Here is a 15,593-nt window from a genome sequence, read left to right as displayed (position 1 = left end):
TTATTTATTTTTTTTTTTTTTTTTTTTTTTTTTTTTTTTTTTTTTTTTTTTTTTTTTTTTTTTTTTTAATCACTCCCAACCTTCTTCCCTCAGTTCCTTCCTAGATGGGCCCATGAAACCTATGGTACTGGAGATGAAGTGATGCCTCTGAGTTATTCGGCATGTGAGTTGGGAAGGGAGCAGGGGGACTGTGAGGGGAAGGGAGGGGGAATGGGGGAAACAGATGGATCTGAGATTATGCTGCAGCTGAGATTGAAATAAAATTTCACCTTAAAATGGGGTGGCTGCTGCTTCTATGAAACTCTTGGGGATAATTCATCTGCCACTTGATAAATTGGCAGGGTTTCTTTCCAGGTTCTCTCCTCTATTCTCCTTCATGCTTTGTGTGTGTATACATGTGTGTGAGGTATGCGTATGTAATTTTCAAGATGCCTGGCCCCTTTTTTCTCCTTGGCTAACTTCTGAAATAGAGCTGTCAGGATGATTCCAGCATTTGGAGCCATATTCTTCCTGACAGAATATAACTCTTCTTCACAGTTTTCCTTTTTATGGCCTGAAGTCAATGGGAATATTCAATGCAACCTGAGGTCAGGTTCTTGAATTTTAACACAATTTCCCATGAGAATTAGAAGAATGAAAATTCTGTTAAGACAGGGAATAAAAAGTGGAACAGTAATGTAAGGAGTAAAGACTTGTTATGTGGCTTTAAAAAAGCAGCTTGAAGAGGTTTCAGATCTAGGGGGATGAGCTTCATTTAATCTGTCCAGGAATTTAGCACTACTCACAGTGTTATCCGTCATTTTTACAAAATGGTTGAACTCTCATAGCAACTGGCCCTGCTAGCAATCCTAGAATTTCAGTAGGCCAGCTGCAAGAAGGTACATCCAATTAAGTAATTTCAAAAATGTCTTGAAATATAGTATATGCAGTCATATAAACCTATATGATGTGGAAGTTTTTTAAACAATGCCATAGTTATATGGCTATATGTATAGCCATGGGCTATACAGGAGTACAAGTGCTCAAATCTAAAATACAGAAAAAAAAGTCAGTTATGAGCTGGACAGGTTTTATCTTGTTCCTTTATATCTGATCAGTGATATTATTTGATTTCTTGGGAGGCAGAGATTGTGAACACTTCAGTCAACAAAACATTTTATAATCCTGAAAAGAAATGGTGATGTTCATTTATTTTCTGCAAGGAAGAGGTTTCATGCCTGTGCCCACCTCCACAGAGTGGAAATTCACAGGGACCTAGTTTTTTATCTAGGCAAAATTTCTCACATATAAGTGGAAATTTTAGATCTCTCTAATATCAGTTGAACTTTGAAAAATCTAAATTCCCTTGGTTTACATATCTCTGATGTCAAGAGTCTTGGGTTTTACATTAGCAAAATAGGATGAGAATAAAGATGTTGCTATTTAGAAACACTTTGAAGATGTAAGGTGCTGTATATATATAAATCATCAGTTTTATATGAGTTTGGATGTGCTAAAAATGCACACCAATGAAATCATTGGTGGGAAAGCATCATGTTGATCAATGAAGGATCTGAATATTACATTTAGAGGAGAGCATTTTACTATATATGTTCCATTAAGAAAGACAAAATATGCTTTATTCATGTAATATTTCAAGCTCTTTCACTTCCCCAAATGTCAGCTGTCAAACTTTGTTGCCATCCTTACTAACAGCTGCAAAGTGAGACATTTTCCCATTTTTATGTTTGGAGGCACTTAGCTTTCAATAGCAATCCTATCTTATCAATGGTTTAAAAAGGAGGTTTTAAATGAAAACATTGGCTAAAAATTATGGTTTAACTGTGATGTAGCATTACAGGGAGTAAGATAAATTACAAAGTAAAACATGCTATAGGTTAAAAATGCAGAAGCAGTCTGGCCCATGGCAGGTTGAATTACAAAAGACCTGGCTTTATAAATGATGACCAGTCCAGTTACATTTAAGCTTTCTGTGGAAAATCTACTCTATAGGATATTTCCAGTACTGAAAGTGCCTCTGTAGATTTTGCCCTCTCTCCTAATTTTTTTAGTCTTTCCATAACAATTATTTCACATTCTGTTTTCAGCCTGCTTCATGTTTCCTTGTCTTGCCTCTCCCTCCCTCTCCCCCTCCTCCACACCCTTTCTCTCTTTCTCATATCATCTCAGAGCTGTTAGAAAAAATGCTGCTTTTTTTCTGTGTGATGTTCTTCAGCTTTAGCAATTTTCCATTTCACTTCTTTCTCGTTATACTTTTTCCATTTAATATTTGGGAAGAAAAACCATTCTATTTAAAGTTGAGCCAAATACACCGTCACAATGTTTTGGCCCACATTAGTTTTTTCAGATATAAAGTTTACTTGCAGTTTCCTGTGCTCTCCATTTGACTGTTATTAAAGGAGGAGGAGGGGAAAAAAAGGTCTTAACTTTTACCATCAGCAGTAGGTGTATTTTTAAAACTGTCACTGTTACTTGTCTCTCATCTGATTTGCAGCAGCGTGGAAGCTCTGCAGGCTTGCTTACACAACCTGGGTCTCACAGTAGCACGACTTGTTTGTGGGAAGACACTGGTCTGGATCTAAAATGGTCAAAGTACATTTCCGGGAGTGATACAGTCTGAATGAGTTGTAAAGAGGGAAGTAAGCTGAATTAAGTACTACAAAAAATTCTTAGGACAGTGTGGTGTTGTGTGGGCAAGTGTGGTTATAAGGACTGATTAGGAGGTAGAATGCAAGTGATTTAGAGTCCGGGATTTTTTAAATCAGAGGAGCCTTCATCAACAGAGCACCTTCTACTAGTAGAGGCTGTATTTTCAGAGTAAATGAAGACTGAAGAAAACAGTAAGGACTTTTATTTTACTACTGATTTGTGTATATTAGTATAAAATATTAATATACACACTAATATATATTATATATAGAAAGATATACTAATATAAAAATATCTCATTGCATTTAATCCATGACCATTCTGTCATAGCTAAATACCTCCTTGGAGTTTGTATAAAAAGGCTATGTAAAAGTGGACAAAAATGATGATACTACTTATGATACAACAAAGCTGGCAAATACTAAGATACAACAGCATTTAGACACCATGGTGATAGATGCCTTAGAGATACATACAAGAGAGACAAACAGAATGAGTCAATGTATTGCCCAATTTGCATAAAATTTTTCATAAAATAACTTGCAGTGTTTGAGAGAAAATAAATATTTGGTGTTTAGGTTGCTATGGTTTTGTGGTAGTGAAAAAAGCAAAACTATGAACAAACAGTCTAGGCTACATCATGAGTTTACTAAGCAGACAGTGTCTTTTAAGTAACAAAGTGAATATGAAAAAAGGCTTTAATTATGTAGAGGTTAGATGTGATACCATGTGTAATGTCAGCCTTTCCTGTGCTTTTTTGCTTAAAAAACAGATTTTAACCACTGATTTCAAGAAACTCTGAGCAGAGTTGTGCAGCAAGTGCTATGAATTTCTGTTTGCCTTCTTACTTTTGTCTTACTGCTTTGGACTTGGTGACAGAGCAGGTTTTGTCAGCCTCTGAGAGCATTTCCTGCTTTTCCTTTCAGTTGGGATGAACATTTACTGTTTTACTGTGCTTCTTTTTGAGCCAGAAGCATTTCTAAGAGATTCTTCAATCCAAGGGGGATGAGTGCTTTCCTTTGCATGCTCTTCTAGACTAACATCTGTTTTCAGCAGACCACTTAAACACATGCCTAAGTGCATCCTTAAACATTTTGTTGGTCATATGCCTAAAGGAGTACTGTAGGCATTAAAGAGCAGAATATCCTTAAGTGCTTTTTTGAATAGGGGCCTAAATGGGAATGGAAAGAGAATTATGTGCCTTTTTATAATTGGGTGTATTAATTAGCCAAGTGTATGTTTCATTTACGGACATTATCTTTTGTAGTTATGTAACTTTAAAGATTACAGTAAAATACTTAATCTAAATTTTGTTTAATATTTATGTTTTAATAAGTTCAGTTTTCCTCAGTATAATTCATCTGCAAAGGTACTGATAAAGAGTAGGTGGTTGCTTCCATTCAGCAGCCATATTTTGCTAGCAAATGAACTTGCAGTACTGAAAAAAGGTTTTAGGGGAGATAAAGAAAAAAGCAAGTTTACAACTTCATGATAACTTTTTGGAAGGTGCATCAAGGTCTAAGAATTTTGTGCCTTTGCTACAGTGTAATTATTTTTTAATTGTTATCCCTGGCTGAGAAGGCAATACCCTATTTTTTTTTTTTCTGTTAGGTGTGAGTGAATGAGCAAATTTAAGAATTAAGTACCCCAAACAGAATAAACATGCTGTTTTGCAGATTATAAAACATATGGCTCTGATAATGCAGCTCAAGGAAGTCATACTCTTTTCTGATGCGTGAATGGCATGAAAAGTGTTCTACATCACAGTATGGCAAAACTAGTTACTTTATCTAACTTACAGGCCATTTACTAGGGGTAAGAGTAAAAAAATCAATGAAAGCTTATCATATCCACCCCTCTTATGAAACTGCATGGTAGTCCTGTAAGCTTCCATAGGAGGCAATGGTAAGACCCTAAGAACAAATTCTAGCAAAATTAAACATCAGAATTACACTAGAGTTACTCAAATCATGGCTCAGTGGAATAGGCACCTGGAATATATATTTTTTTAAATTCTGCTTTACTTTTACTGAAAAGTCTCTTGAGAATGGTATATTTTTCCAATATTTTTCCTTGTAGATAACTTTAAATAAAAGGAAACTATTCCCCAAATGCATACTTATGCAAGCATTTGGAATGCAGTAAGTGTGTGTTCATTATGACTGAGCAATTTCAGCTGTGGGCAACTGTATAGCAAAAAGTAGAAAAAAATAAATACATCTTTGGAGGTAAATTAAATTGCACTACTCAAAGAACTGGGATCTGCCTTTTATAATTTGGACATGAGAAAACTGAAATAAAACTAAAAGTTCATGCTAGGTTCTCCACTGCTTTCAAATGACTTTGTAAAATGAAATTAAAATGAAATATAGGGACTGACATCGCTTACAAATATTTTTCTCTTCATTTTCAACATATACTCATCAATGTGTACTCATCAAAATTCAACAAAAGCAATGGTCTGTCTAAGCAGAAATGATCTTATCCAGGATAGTCATTTGCATAGTGTATGTCAGTGTATTTGTGCACATCTATGTCTATGGAGACCATTTAGGGAAGAGAAAGAGAAAAGGCAATCCTGATATTATTATTATTTGTATAATATCTCTACCCTGAATGATGTTGCACAAGCTAAAAGACTTATTAGGTTATGTTTGCCTGACTCTCCAGAGTTTTGCATCTCAGCAATAAAATCTGCACAGAGTCACTTATCATGTCAAAGGGTAAGGGGTATTTTTTGGGGTATCATTTGAAGAGATGAAAAAAAAAACACTGCAATTTGGGAATTTATAGATATATAGACATGACCTGTGAATGACTGATCTGCAGATTACACGTTAAATGTACTTCAAATGGCAACATAAAAGGCATTTCTGTGTATAAATGTTAGATGTCTCTTTTAAAGTTTGAGATAGTTTTAGTTCTAGCCCTCCCTCAAACTCTTCTGGATGCTTCCAAATGCAGTATCAAAATGAAACTAAAAAAAAAATGAAGTGGGTCCACAAAGGTATAAGGAAGTGGATTTTGTGGTTTAGAGGGGTTTGTTTTATCGGCCCAAAGCAATTTGTGTTGCGGGCCAGCCAACCTGTCTTTGCTAGTGCTGTAATGTAGTCATGTTCAGCAGTGTTCTTGGCTGAAGTCCAATAAAGATATCTTTGGGGGCTTGTCATTTTTTTTTAAATGGTATGATTTTTCCAGTGAGGACTTTGTTTTTGAGTCTGCAAAAATCAACACTTTTGATTGACTTTAGTAATACAAACAGTGCAGTCCTTTGGGAAAGGCCTTTATTTTCCAAAAACATATCAGGCTGGACTATTGTGCTTAGGCTTTTGTGCTTAGTACTGTGAGTACTTATTATGCCTAATTTCAAAATACCCCAGATCAGCTAGAGGATAAGACCAAGACCATTTGCATCCTGAGTTATCAGTGTCTGCAGTACAGAGACATGTCTCTTTTTGGATGTTGCCAGGAGAAATGCAGTCTTAAACATGCATTAACCATGCAGAGCAGCATGGTCTTTTATGTCATATTCAAGCACTACTGGCATTCACAAAGCATTTTTTTTCTCAATTAACCTATATAACCTAGCCTGGTAGCTGTTAATAAGTGGTCTATAAAGTATATGTGTGGAAATTTTGCCCTCCAGCGCTCCCACTTCAAAAAGTTTCCCAACTAATGGTTTCCTGAGTGTCCAGACATAAGGGACTGCGAAGGGTTTAGTAACTAGGGACTTTTCTTGTGGAAAGGGAAACTTACTTGTCTTCTGGGCTCAATTAGGTATTTAATTTTGAAAAATTTACTGTGGTTTTAATCAAGTGATGAATCCTGGGTCTTTCCTGATGCAGGATGTAATCCACTTTGCTCACCTTGCTACCATCTTGCTTTTTGTGTCTCTCCTAATGGAAATTTTTGGCAGGAGAGGAGCTGGAAAACACTTCTGCATTGGGCCATCTTTGGGAGGAAAAAGTATGTGAGAAAAGACTCATTCCCCTTTAGTCTGTGAAAAAAGTGTTTAGAAGACTGTATGTTATGACTCTTGTGTGGAAAGAGGTATCTTCCCCTGTGTATGCTGACATATATTATAATTGTATAGATTTATGGACTTCAAAAAGTCCCTTCCCTTTGATATTTCCAGTTTCTGTGCACTGACTTTCCATGTGCCATTCCTAGCTCTCCCCAAGACTTGTTAAGAAATTTTGCATCTTGTTAAGAAATTCTTAAGAAAATTTTTAAGAAATTTTCTGTCTATGTTTGGTGCCAGAAATTCTATTAAGTGTTAGGCTCTTCCCTCTCCACCCCCCCAAAAAATTTTATTATGTTAAAAAGTGATTATACAGTACATTACCGGAGTGGGGAGAGACTGAAATTGCTCATTATGCTCATTTTTCAGTATGTGGGTGGACTTTGGTAAAGCAAAATGATTCAAAAGTACTTTTACCAAGAACTCAGCACTAGGGAATCCTGAGGGCAGAGGCACATCTTAAACCCTTTCTTCTTCAGAATTTAAAAGCTTTACTTATATTCAGTTGGGATTCTCTTTTTTTTTTTTACTGGATTTGTCTTTAATCTGTCTTAAGAAAACCAGATCACAAGAGAAAGGTTGGGAGTTAGAGCAAAAAACATTGGGCAGAGTGATGGGGAAACAGCCTTAATTTTTTTGAAAATACATCCAAAAGAACCTATTTTTAGACTATAAGGTCTGATGCATCTCAGGTGCCTGGGTAAGGGGCACAAAATGGGTCAGTCTAAATTTTTCCTATTGGATATGTAAAGTGATGGTCAACTCCAAATTGCTCACCTCGCCTTCTGGTTTTCTTGGTCCTTCACCACTGATTGGAAGGAAGAACAAATTAGCTTTTCACTGAGGAAATAGGCATTTTAATGAGATTAAAACACTTTCCTTAAAGGTCATATTTCCTAAGATATTTTAATGCTAAAGAATGAAAAAAAATACTAATGCGGTTCCTGAGTATCTTTGGAAACAAGGTCTGCAAACCTGTCTTTCACTGAAAACAAAGAAAATTAAATATCTTAAAAGCTAAATCATACAAGAAAATCAAAATCTCATGCTTTAGACAGTTCAGTAGCTTTCCAGATATTAATCTTTGCTCTCTCACTTCTTAGTAATTGGATCTTCTTCTTGTTTAAGATAGTCTGGATGCACCATAGCATTCTATGAAGAAAAAAATTATTTGTGAACATAAATTCAGCTAAGAATTGCAGGTAGTGGGAAAAGTTAAAAATTTAACTTAATTTTTGCCCAGCTGCTTATATTCAAGACACAAGAGATTAGGACTGGATTTTTCTTTAATGAAGTCTGACTGCTGTTATGTTACTGCTGTTTCTAAATGGGATGTCTCATTTCTCCTAATGTGGAGCCCCACAATTTCATTTTATTGTTCAAGCAAAGTGATCCTTCCTTTGCTCAGAGCTCTGTTTCAAGAGGGTGTGGTGCCAAGGTGTAAAGGCTTCCATGTAGAGTAATTTGCAGGATTCAGCCTGAACTTGCATGTATTTGTGTTTCTTGCAGCTGAAACATGCTATTTATTGTATAATAACAGGATGAGTAGTCTCTTAGTAGGGTATTACAGAAAGCAAACAGCAGTATGTTCATGGTAAACAGTAAATTGTATACTATTATAGCTATTAATTAACATATGAGAACAAGTGCATGGAACACTTACAAACTGAAATGGAGAGTGTGTTCTGATACAGTGATTTTTTTTTTTTTTTTTTAGGTATGTTACTAACACTTGTATTATTATGCAAATAAGCAAATACTTGTAGAAATCCTGGGTGGTCTTTGAAAAACTTTATTTTGTTCATTATAATAGGGGAAATTAAATAAATGCTAACTTCTGCAATGAGTGAAATAATTTAATTCCAAATATGATAACTGTAAAATTTGCATACCTGATAAATGTCTTATTTTTGTATTCAGGCATGATCAATAAATTTTTAACTAGCTTACTACTGAATTAAATAATTCCAGAAGTATCATTGGTCATGTGTTACTTGGCTAAAGCAGCCATTCCACTAAACCTTAAAAATATTTTTGGTACATTTACAAAGATAATAACTTCATAAATTGCTTCCTATTACCGTGATAAAATGTTGATAAATGTAAGGATCCTGTGTGTGGTAAGCATTTTTTGGTTTTCTTTTTTTTCAGAATAAAAGAAAAAAATCTCTATTGAATGTGCAATGGAAGCAAGTGTTTTTCCAGTTCAGCAGTTTCTGCTGAATTGTAAACAATTGGGTTGTTTCAAAAGGAGAGTAGCATGGTCTGTAACTCCGACAGCTAGTAGTAGTTTAGTTTACTGCTTCTACCACCTGCCTTCTGACTTAATATTGGAAGCAAGGAGCATGCAATTAAGTATGAGGAAATGAAAATAAATGACACTGTTCATTGCACATTACAAAGTGCCTGGCAGAAAGAATGCAGCTTGCCTGGACCTGATGACCCCAGGGGAAAACATGTCTCGTGCCTGGGAAAGTGCCAGTGAATCAGATACTGACCATGGTTTTATCTGTTATCAAATGCTTTCGTTTCCTTCTTAAAAATTTGAGGTTTTTTTGTTTGTTTGTTTTCTGGTTTTTTTTGTAATTATAATTGACTTTTGCAAAGCAGGGAGATATTAAAGTGAAACATATACTGAGTGTATAGTAGAAGCTACAGGACACCAAACATGCAGGGATATTTTCTTAATAATTTCTTGTGAAAAGTTATTTGGATTACATCCTGAATTGGACCAGTTTGAACCGCATATTGAATTCTGAGTCTTATTCTAGAGGTGAAGAGCTTTTTGAAAGATTAATTCCATCTAAGCAGGAATATTGCATTCAATGCAATATTACTGGGTATATTACTCAAACCCTCCCCTCACCCCAGAATCTGAATGCCTAAAACCTGTTTCACTTTAAAATGCCTGTTCTGTGAATGCCATACCTTTTTCCCCATATATGGCTCATACAGTTGTTAGAACATGACGTTAACAACTGGCTTTTAGTCATTCATCCTAAATTGTGTAAGCACCTTTACAAAGCTAAGTAAATGCTATCCTGATATTACAGAATAGGAAGAAACTGTACCATGGGGAAATCTGGTGGCTTGCTCAGAACCCGTAGCACATCAAAGAGTAGTTGAAAGTGAGTTAACCAATTGGGCAAGAACATAAATCATGTTACTGTGCTATGGAAGTCAAATTCATCTTTTTTTTTAGATGAATGTAGGCGCATTACAGATGAATTAACACATTAGAGATTACTGTAATGCATTAATTCAGCCACTAATCTCTTGATTTAGATGGCCATGTATAAATGCTGGGGAAACTTTCGTAATGAAAGCAGAAGCAAGTAGAGACTTTCCTGTCTTCATGTTCTGGTACAAAACTAGAACTCAGATGAGATATGCCTAAATTTGTAAACTTTCCAGTGAAGCTAAATAGCCAGAGAATGTTAGAAAATAGATAATTTCAGGTAGAAATGCTGCCAAGACTTAGTGGGTTTTAATGATTTCATCTTGAAGAAAAGAGCATCTTGGTAGCCTGATGGATCTTGTTTTGGGTGGTTTTTTTTTCACCCCATAACCCAAAGTAAAACTCAAGGGTGCAAACTCAGGAGGAACTAAAACCTTATAGGGAGTCATGGACCCTCCATTCAAAAACCTCCAACTTTCCCACTTCTGGCTGTATGCAAGTACATTGATCTTCTCTTTCTCTCTTTAATATTGCATGCACACTCTGTAGAGGAATTTTTCCGTTTTCAACCACATTTTAGGTAAGTTCCCCATGTTCTAAGAAAGGTAGTCTTCTTCACTTCTTCATAGGGCTTTTTAGACCCCAATAGGAAAAAAAAAAGGTATTTGGATGTCAGTCACTCAGTCTCTGCTATTTAGAAAGCATGTCTTTCAGAGATGCTTTCTATCCATAGTCCTGCACAACTTGAAATATGGTTGACAGCTATATTACCACACTGCAGATTGCAAAGCAATTCACATTCACACTTCTAAGTGCCTCTCCTTTCAAGACTTATGGATGTATGCCAAATTACTTGCATTGTGGTATATGGCCTTCTATATGTACTTTATAGAATAGGCCTCTTTTTTTTATTAAAATCAATGAAGTAGAGACCAAAAGAGCGGTTTTGAAGGGTGTTTACTAGATGTCAGACAGGGTTAATAATAAAATACTTCATGTATAATATGCATCTTCAACATATTTCAGTGTTTATCTTTAAGAAGGTAGTTTCTCAATTTAGGGTGGAAATTTCCTGGCTAAATTTAAATGGTGAGTAGTGTTGAGTTCAGCTGTCATTGTTGTCTCCCCATTACTGTCTCTGTAAAAAATGAATATATGATTTCATACCCTGTTTAGGCAGTGTTTCTAAATGTAATGGACCAGTAGCCATTTAAGGAGCCTAAGGTCCTGCGTTATCAGAACTATCATGGTTATCTCAAATGAAATGCGAAAGATACAAGATACCCTCCAATGCCATTTTTTCTAGAAAATTAGTGACTATGCCATGTCATGAAGCCTAGTTCTTTGTCACTGTGTTCACATATTTCATTACAGCAGTTCCTTTTCAGACAAGTTCAAGTGGATGATCAGCAGGGGTGGTAAAATTACTATGATAAATGAGGCAAGCTGGTAGATTTTAAAAATACAGACCTATGACAAATATTTTAGTGACAAACCTAATTTTTGGGGAGGGGATAGAAGAAACAGATGCTTTAAAGACAGCTGGGTAAAATATGGACTCAAATAAATTTAGTCAGTCTAATGAAAGATTGACCTGAAGGAGGAGGAAAGGCATAACAATGAGTGTATGATGGTGGAGGGTACAATGCACCTTTCTATTTATTTATTTACTTTTTCAACTATATTATTAAAGTTTCCCTTAGGACTACAGTACCTAAAAGAGAGCAGCAATACAGTTTTTAAAATGTCTTGATATTTACAGGAAAGAGAAGGAATACATGGAAATCGCTATCACTGGCTGTTGTCTATAATGTTTTTGTTCCTGTTAAAAGGATGTGTTTTACCAGAGTGAGGCAGCTATAAAGTGGGCTAGTGAATTATTTTTCCCTATAACATTATGTTTTTGCAGCCCAGAGTTCCTATAGGTTGTGTTCTACAAAGGGTAAATGAATTGCATACAGTGGTTTTCTCTTGAACTGTAGCATATGTGAAAACTCTTGGTCTTCTATCCCAAAGATGTTCTCTAAAATCATGTTCTGTGGTTAGAAAATACCAGTATGTCCATTTATGAAAATAACTTGTAAGAAACTATAGGGAACAGGGACCTAGATGTACTGAAGTAGTTGCACTAGGTAATTCTCCATAAGTAACTTTGAAAGTGAAGCAAAATGATGCCCTTTAAAAGAATGATGGCCTACTTAGTAAGAACAGAAAGTTTGCTGGTTAATTTCAAAGGACAGAAAAGAAATTTTTGGATATTAAATATAATCTTTAAGAATTTCTATACTGGGACACGCTTCCCCTTGTCTCTGAAAATAATACATGAAGTGTACAAGTAGGGTATAGCAAGTATGGCACAGTCCTTTTGCTATGCCCACGTGTGCTTCACCCCAACAGCCCTGAGTTCATCTAATCTCTTTCAACATCTATCAAGTGTGTCTCAGCACGAAAGTTTGTCCACTGAAGTGGTGGAACGGAAAAACAGAATCTCACAAGTGAGAACTATTTATGCTCTTTTCACCAAGCTGTAAAGAATCAGCCATGGTTACATAACCCTTTTCTGCAGGGTTTTGGCAGCTCTAAACACCTTCAAATCAGGTGACAAAAATCAGCTTAAGTACACAAAAAGAAGCTGGAAGCAACATGAGAACAAACAAAAGGCAGAAAAATGAAAAACGTTGCAGTTTACGTGTAAAAAGATAGTTCAAATTTAGGAAATATTTTAAAGGGATTGTAGTTCTTTGCCCAGGCTTTCTCTTGCAGGCCAACCAGATGGTGGAGTTGAGGAAAATGTGGACAAATAAGATGCCTGAAGTGGTTTAGAATGCACACTACTGCAAAATGTGTTGTTGGGTCTATAGGAAATTACTTGGTAATAGCAGCATGCAGTCAAGAGCAAAAAATAAATTCCAACTCAGAACTACTGACGCTAAAGTAGAATTCTTCCCAGATTGCTGGAGAAGCCCTCTGCAGAAAACAGAAAAAATTATGACACAGCAGTGACTGCCACCTGCTGCAGTCCTGAGATCAAATGTGGGTGCTAGGATATTATTTCCCAGCTTTTATTAGCTCATTGGTGGCTTCTGTAAATGTTCTTCAAGAGAACTGCTCTGGAGACTGCTAGTCAGATCTTCAGCTGCTGACAAGAAAAGACATTATGGGTGTGAAGAAAACATTAAATTCTCAGTTGAAGTCCCTGGTGTCTTGTGCAAGGACCTCTTGCCGGAATATTTTGGGCTAGGTCTTTAACTTGTCTACTTTTGTCCTCTGTTATTAGCCCCAAAGACCACAGCAAGTCCAAAACTGTGGTGTATTGAAATCCAATGTGTCTTCAAAAATATTGAAAGTGAGCTTATTTGCTTATCCAACAGAAACATTGGAGACAGCTCTCTACATTTTTGGTTTAGCTTGGAAGCAGAGACCCAAGTCATGGCTGCTGGTCCAGTGCTGCAAAATAGAGCAAGGCCAGCCTTCAAATGTGGCAGCTAAAAGTTGGGGATGCCGGGATTTCTTCACAGTGTGCATGTAAGTGTGGTCTGGTATGATGCCAGGTCTACCTCAGAACATATCTTGCCATTTTGGTCCCGGAATTGTGTGTAAAGTGAAGTATCTGCTATTGGCAGAATATAGAACAGTCTCCAAAAAATAATGGGAGATGGTGATTTTTTACAGTGGAAAGAAAAAGTCTCTTCAGAAGACAAAAAATGTGATCTATTAGCATAATAATGTCATCAAAGATCAAGTGTTATAATATTTTATATTTTTTCATTGGTGTTCCATAAACTTAGAACAATAGCAGGTTAATATATCAAATTGTACATAAAATCTTCCCACTGTATGTAACTGTTCCATATATTACTGTTATATCTTCTGAGATTAAGTAAACACAGAATGTAATGTACTGTACATAAATATAACACTACTGAATCATAATAAAAATTTAAAAATAGCTTTTTACCACGAGAACTGTGTCAGAATCTCTCAGTGAAGGTGCTGGTTAGCTGAAATCAGAGGGCTTTTTTCTTTTCCCAGAAATATACCAATTTCAGCAAAACTACAGTTTCAAGAATGATTTTCTGGTTAAATCTGAATAAAACGTAGCATACCCAACCAGCCAGTGGATGTATGTGAACAAAGGTCAGTTTGTTCTTCTGTCTGTTTTACATAAGAGGCTTGAACCTGGGTTTTCCACTTAGGTGAATGCCCTCACTCTTGCTGGTAGTTTCAGTTTCCCCCACTGAATGTGCTCCCATCCATTAACAAATGCAAATGACCATTTGGAAGATGGAGCCTGAGACCTGTTCTAGCATAGCAACCTGGGAACTCAAGGGGAGGAAATAATGTTCATGTTCTCAGAAAACTTTTGCATATTTCCAAAATCAGAGTTCTGTCAAATTTGGAAGTACCAAAAAGGACATTCGAGAGTTATTAATGTACTCTTGAGAGAGTAATTTTTCAATAGGTAAACACTGCAACAGTAAGCAAGCTCTTTATTTACTGTAAGGAAAGTAATGGTGGGTACCAGAATTCCCATGGCAGAGAGAGAAATGTTGCCCTTGTTTGTAATCTGTGGAGACAGTGACAACTTCTTTTTATGGCTAAGGGCATGAGTTCAATTCTTCTTACAGATGTCTGGAAAAGCACACCCACTAAGCCAGCTGTGGCAGGTCTGCCCATGCTGTGGACTGCTGAATGTTGGAGCCAGTCGCTGATCCGCCAGTGACAACAAAGAGCTCAGTGCTGCGTGGGTTGAAAGCAGCATGAAACAGAAAAAAACGAAGCCAAACCCTCACTGCATTCACTTCTGTGGCCTTATATGAGTCTGCCATAATACCTTCTTACCCTGCATCTCATTTTGCTATCAAGGAATCTCCTGAAACATAAATTCTTTGCTTGTCCCCGTGATATAAGATTTGACTTTATTTAGAATGTTTGACTCTATTTGCAAAGGCAGGATAAAAAAGCATTTTATTTGTGCCATGAAATGAGAGAGTGGAGCAAGCTTCTGCAAGCAGGGTGCTTTGTTGAGTCAAATTTATACTCTCATGTTGAGTGTGGAGCTTATACCATTCTTCACAGGAAAAGGTATGCTTTACGCTAATGCACAGTAATCTCTGTACAATCCCAACTCACTTTCTCCACTTTCAGCCACACCCTAGAGGGAAATTTCTCTGAGAAATTAACATGGGAATCGGCTCTTAACTGCATTTTCAAATATATTTATCAGTTAATTTTTTTTTCTACTGGTATGACAAAGAAATTATACTAATAATAGTAATAGATCTGTGATAACAGATAAAACCCAGACACTGACAACTCCTACATATGGACCGTTTACTTTCCTAGTGTATTTTGAACATGAATTAAGTTAAATGACTGTTATTTTCAAAACACATTTTAAATTGGAAAAATGATGAGTGGGAAAAAAAAAAAAGCATTATGTTTAAAAATCTAAAGGGTGGTGTGCTGCTTTCACCAACAAATGAAGTTGGTTATAGAGAGTCTTGCACTATTTTTATTTTCTATGATCAGTGTAGTAAAGTGGTGGTATATAATAGATAATGCCAGTTATTTCAGTATGGGTGTCTTATAGAAGCTAAATAAATAAAAAGTGACTTAGCTTCTATTTACCTTGCAGCAGGTGAACAAATAAGGTGACAGTGAAATAAATTATTTTTTCCTGCCAGCTAAACATGTCGTCAATCCTTCTTACTAAAGTAATGAAGCAGGGAACCAATATTTTGT

General features: G+C 36.1%; 1 long non-coding RNA gene across 1 annotated transcript in view; it reads left to right on the top strand.

Annotated features, from left to right (window-relative positions):
• The window catches only part of LOC114061869, a 26,101-nt gene extending 10,824 nt beyond the window's left edge, over positions 1-15,277 (top strand). Inside the window, exons 2-3 of the long non-coding RNA XR_003572239.1 lie at positions 94-163; positions 14,477-15,277. This is a non-coding gene — a long non-coding RNA (uncharacterized LOC114061869). The remainder of the gene's footprint in view (positions 1-93; positions 164-14,476) is intronic.
• Positions 15,278-15,593: the final 316 nt, after the last annotated feature.

Source organism: Empidonax traillii, unplaced genomic scaffold (genome assembly GCF_003031625.1).
Source record: "Empidonax traillii isolate 1590-97213 ecotype Southwest subspecies unplaced genomic scaffold, ASM303162v1 scaffold365:size559728, whole genome shotgun sequence".
Taxonomy (NCBI): domain Eukaryota; kingdom Metazoa; phylum Chordata; class Aves; order Passeriformes; family Tyrannidae; genus Empidonax; species Empidonax traillii.
Note: the sequence above shows the minus strand (reverse complement) of the source record. Positions and strands in the feature narration are given on the sequence as shown.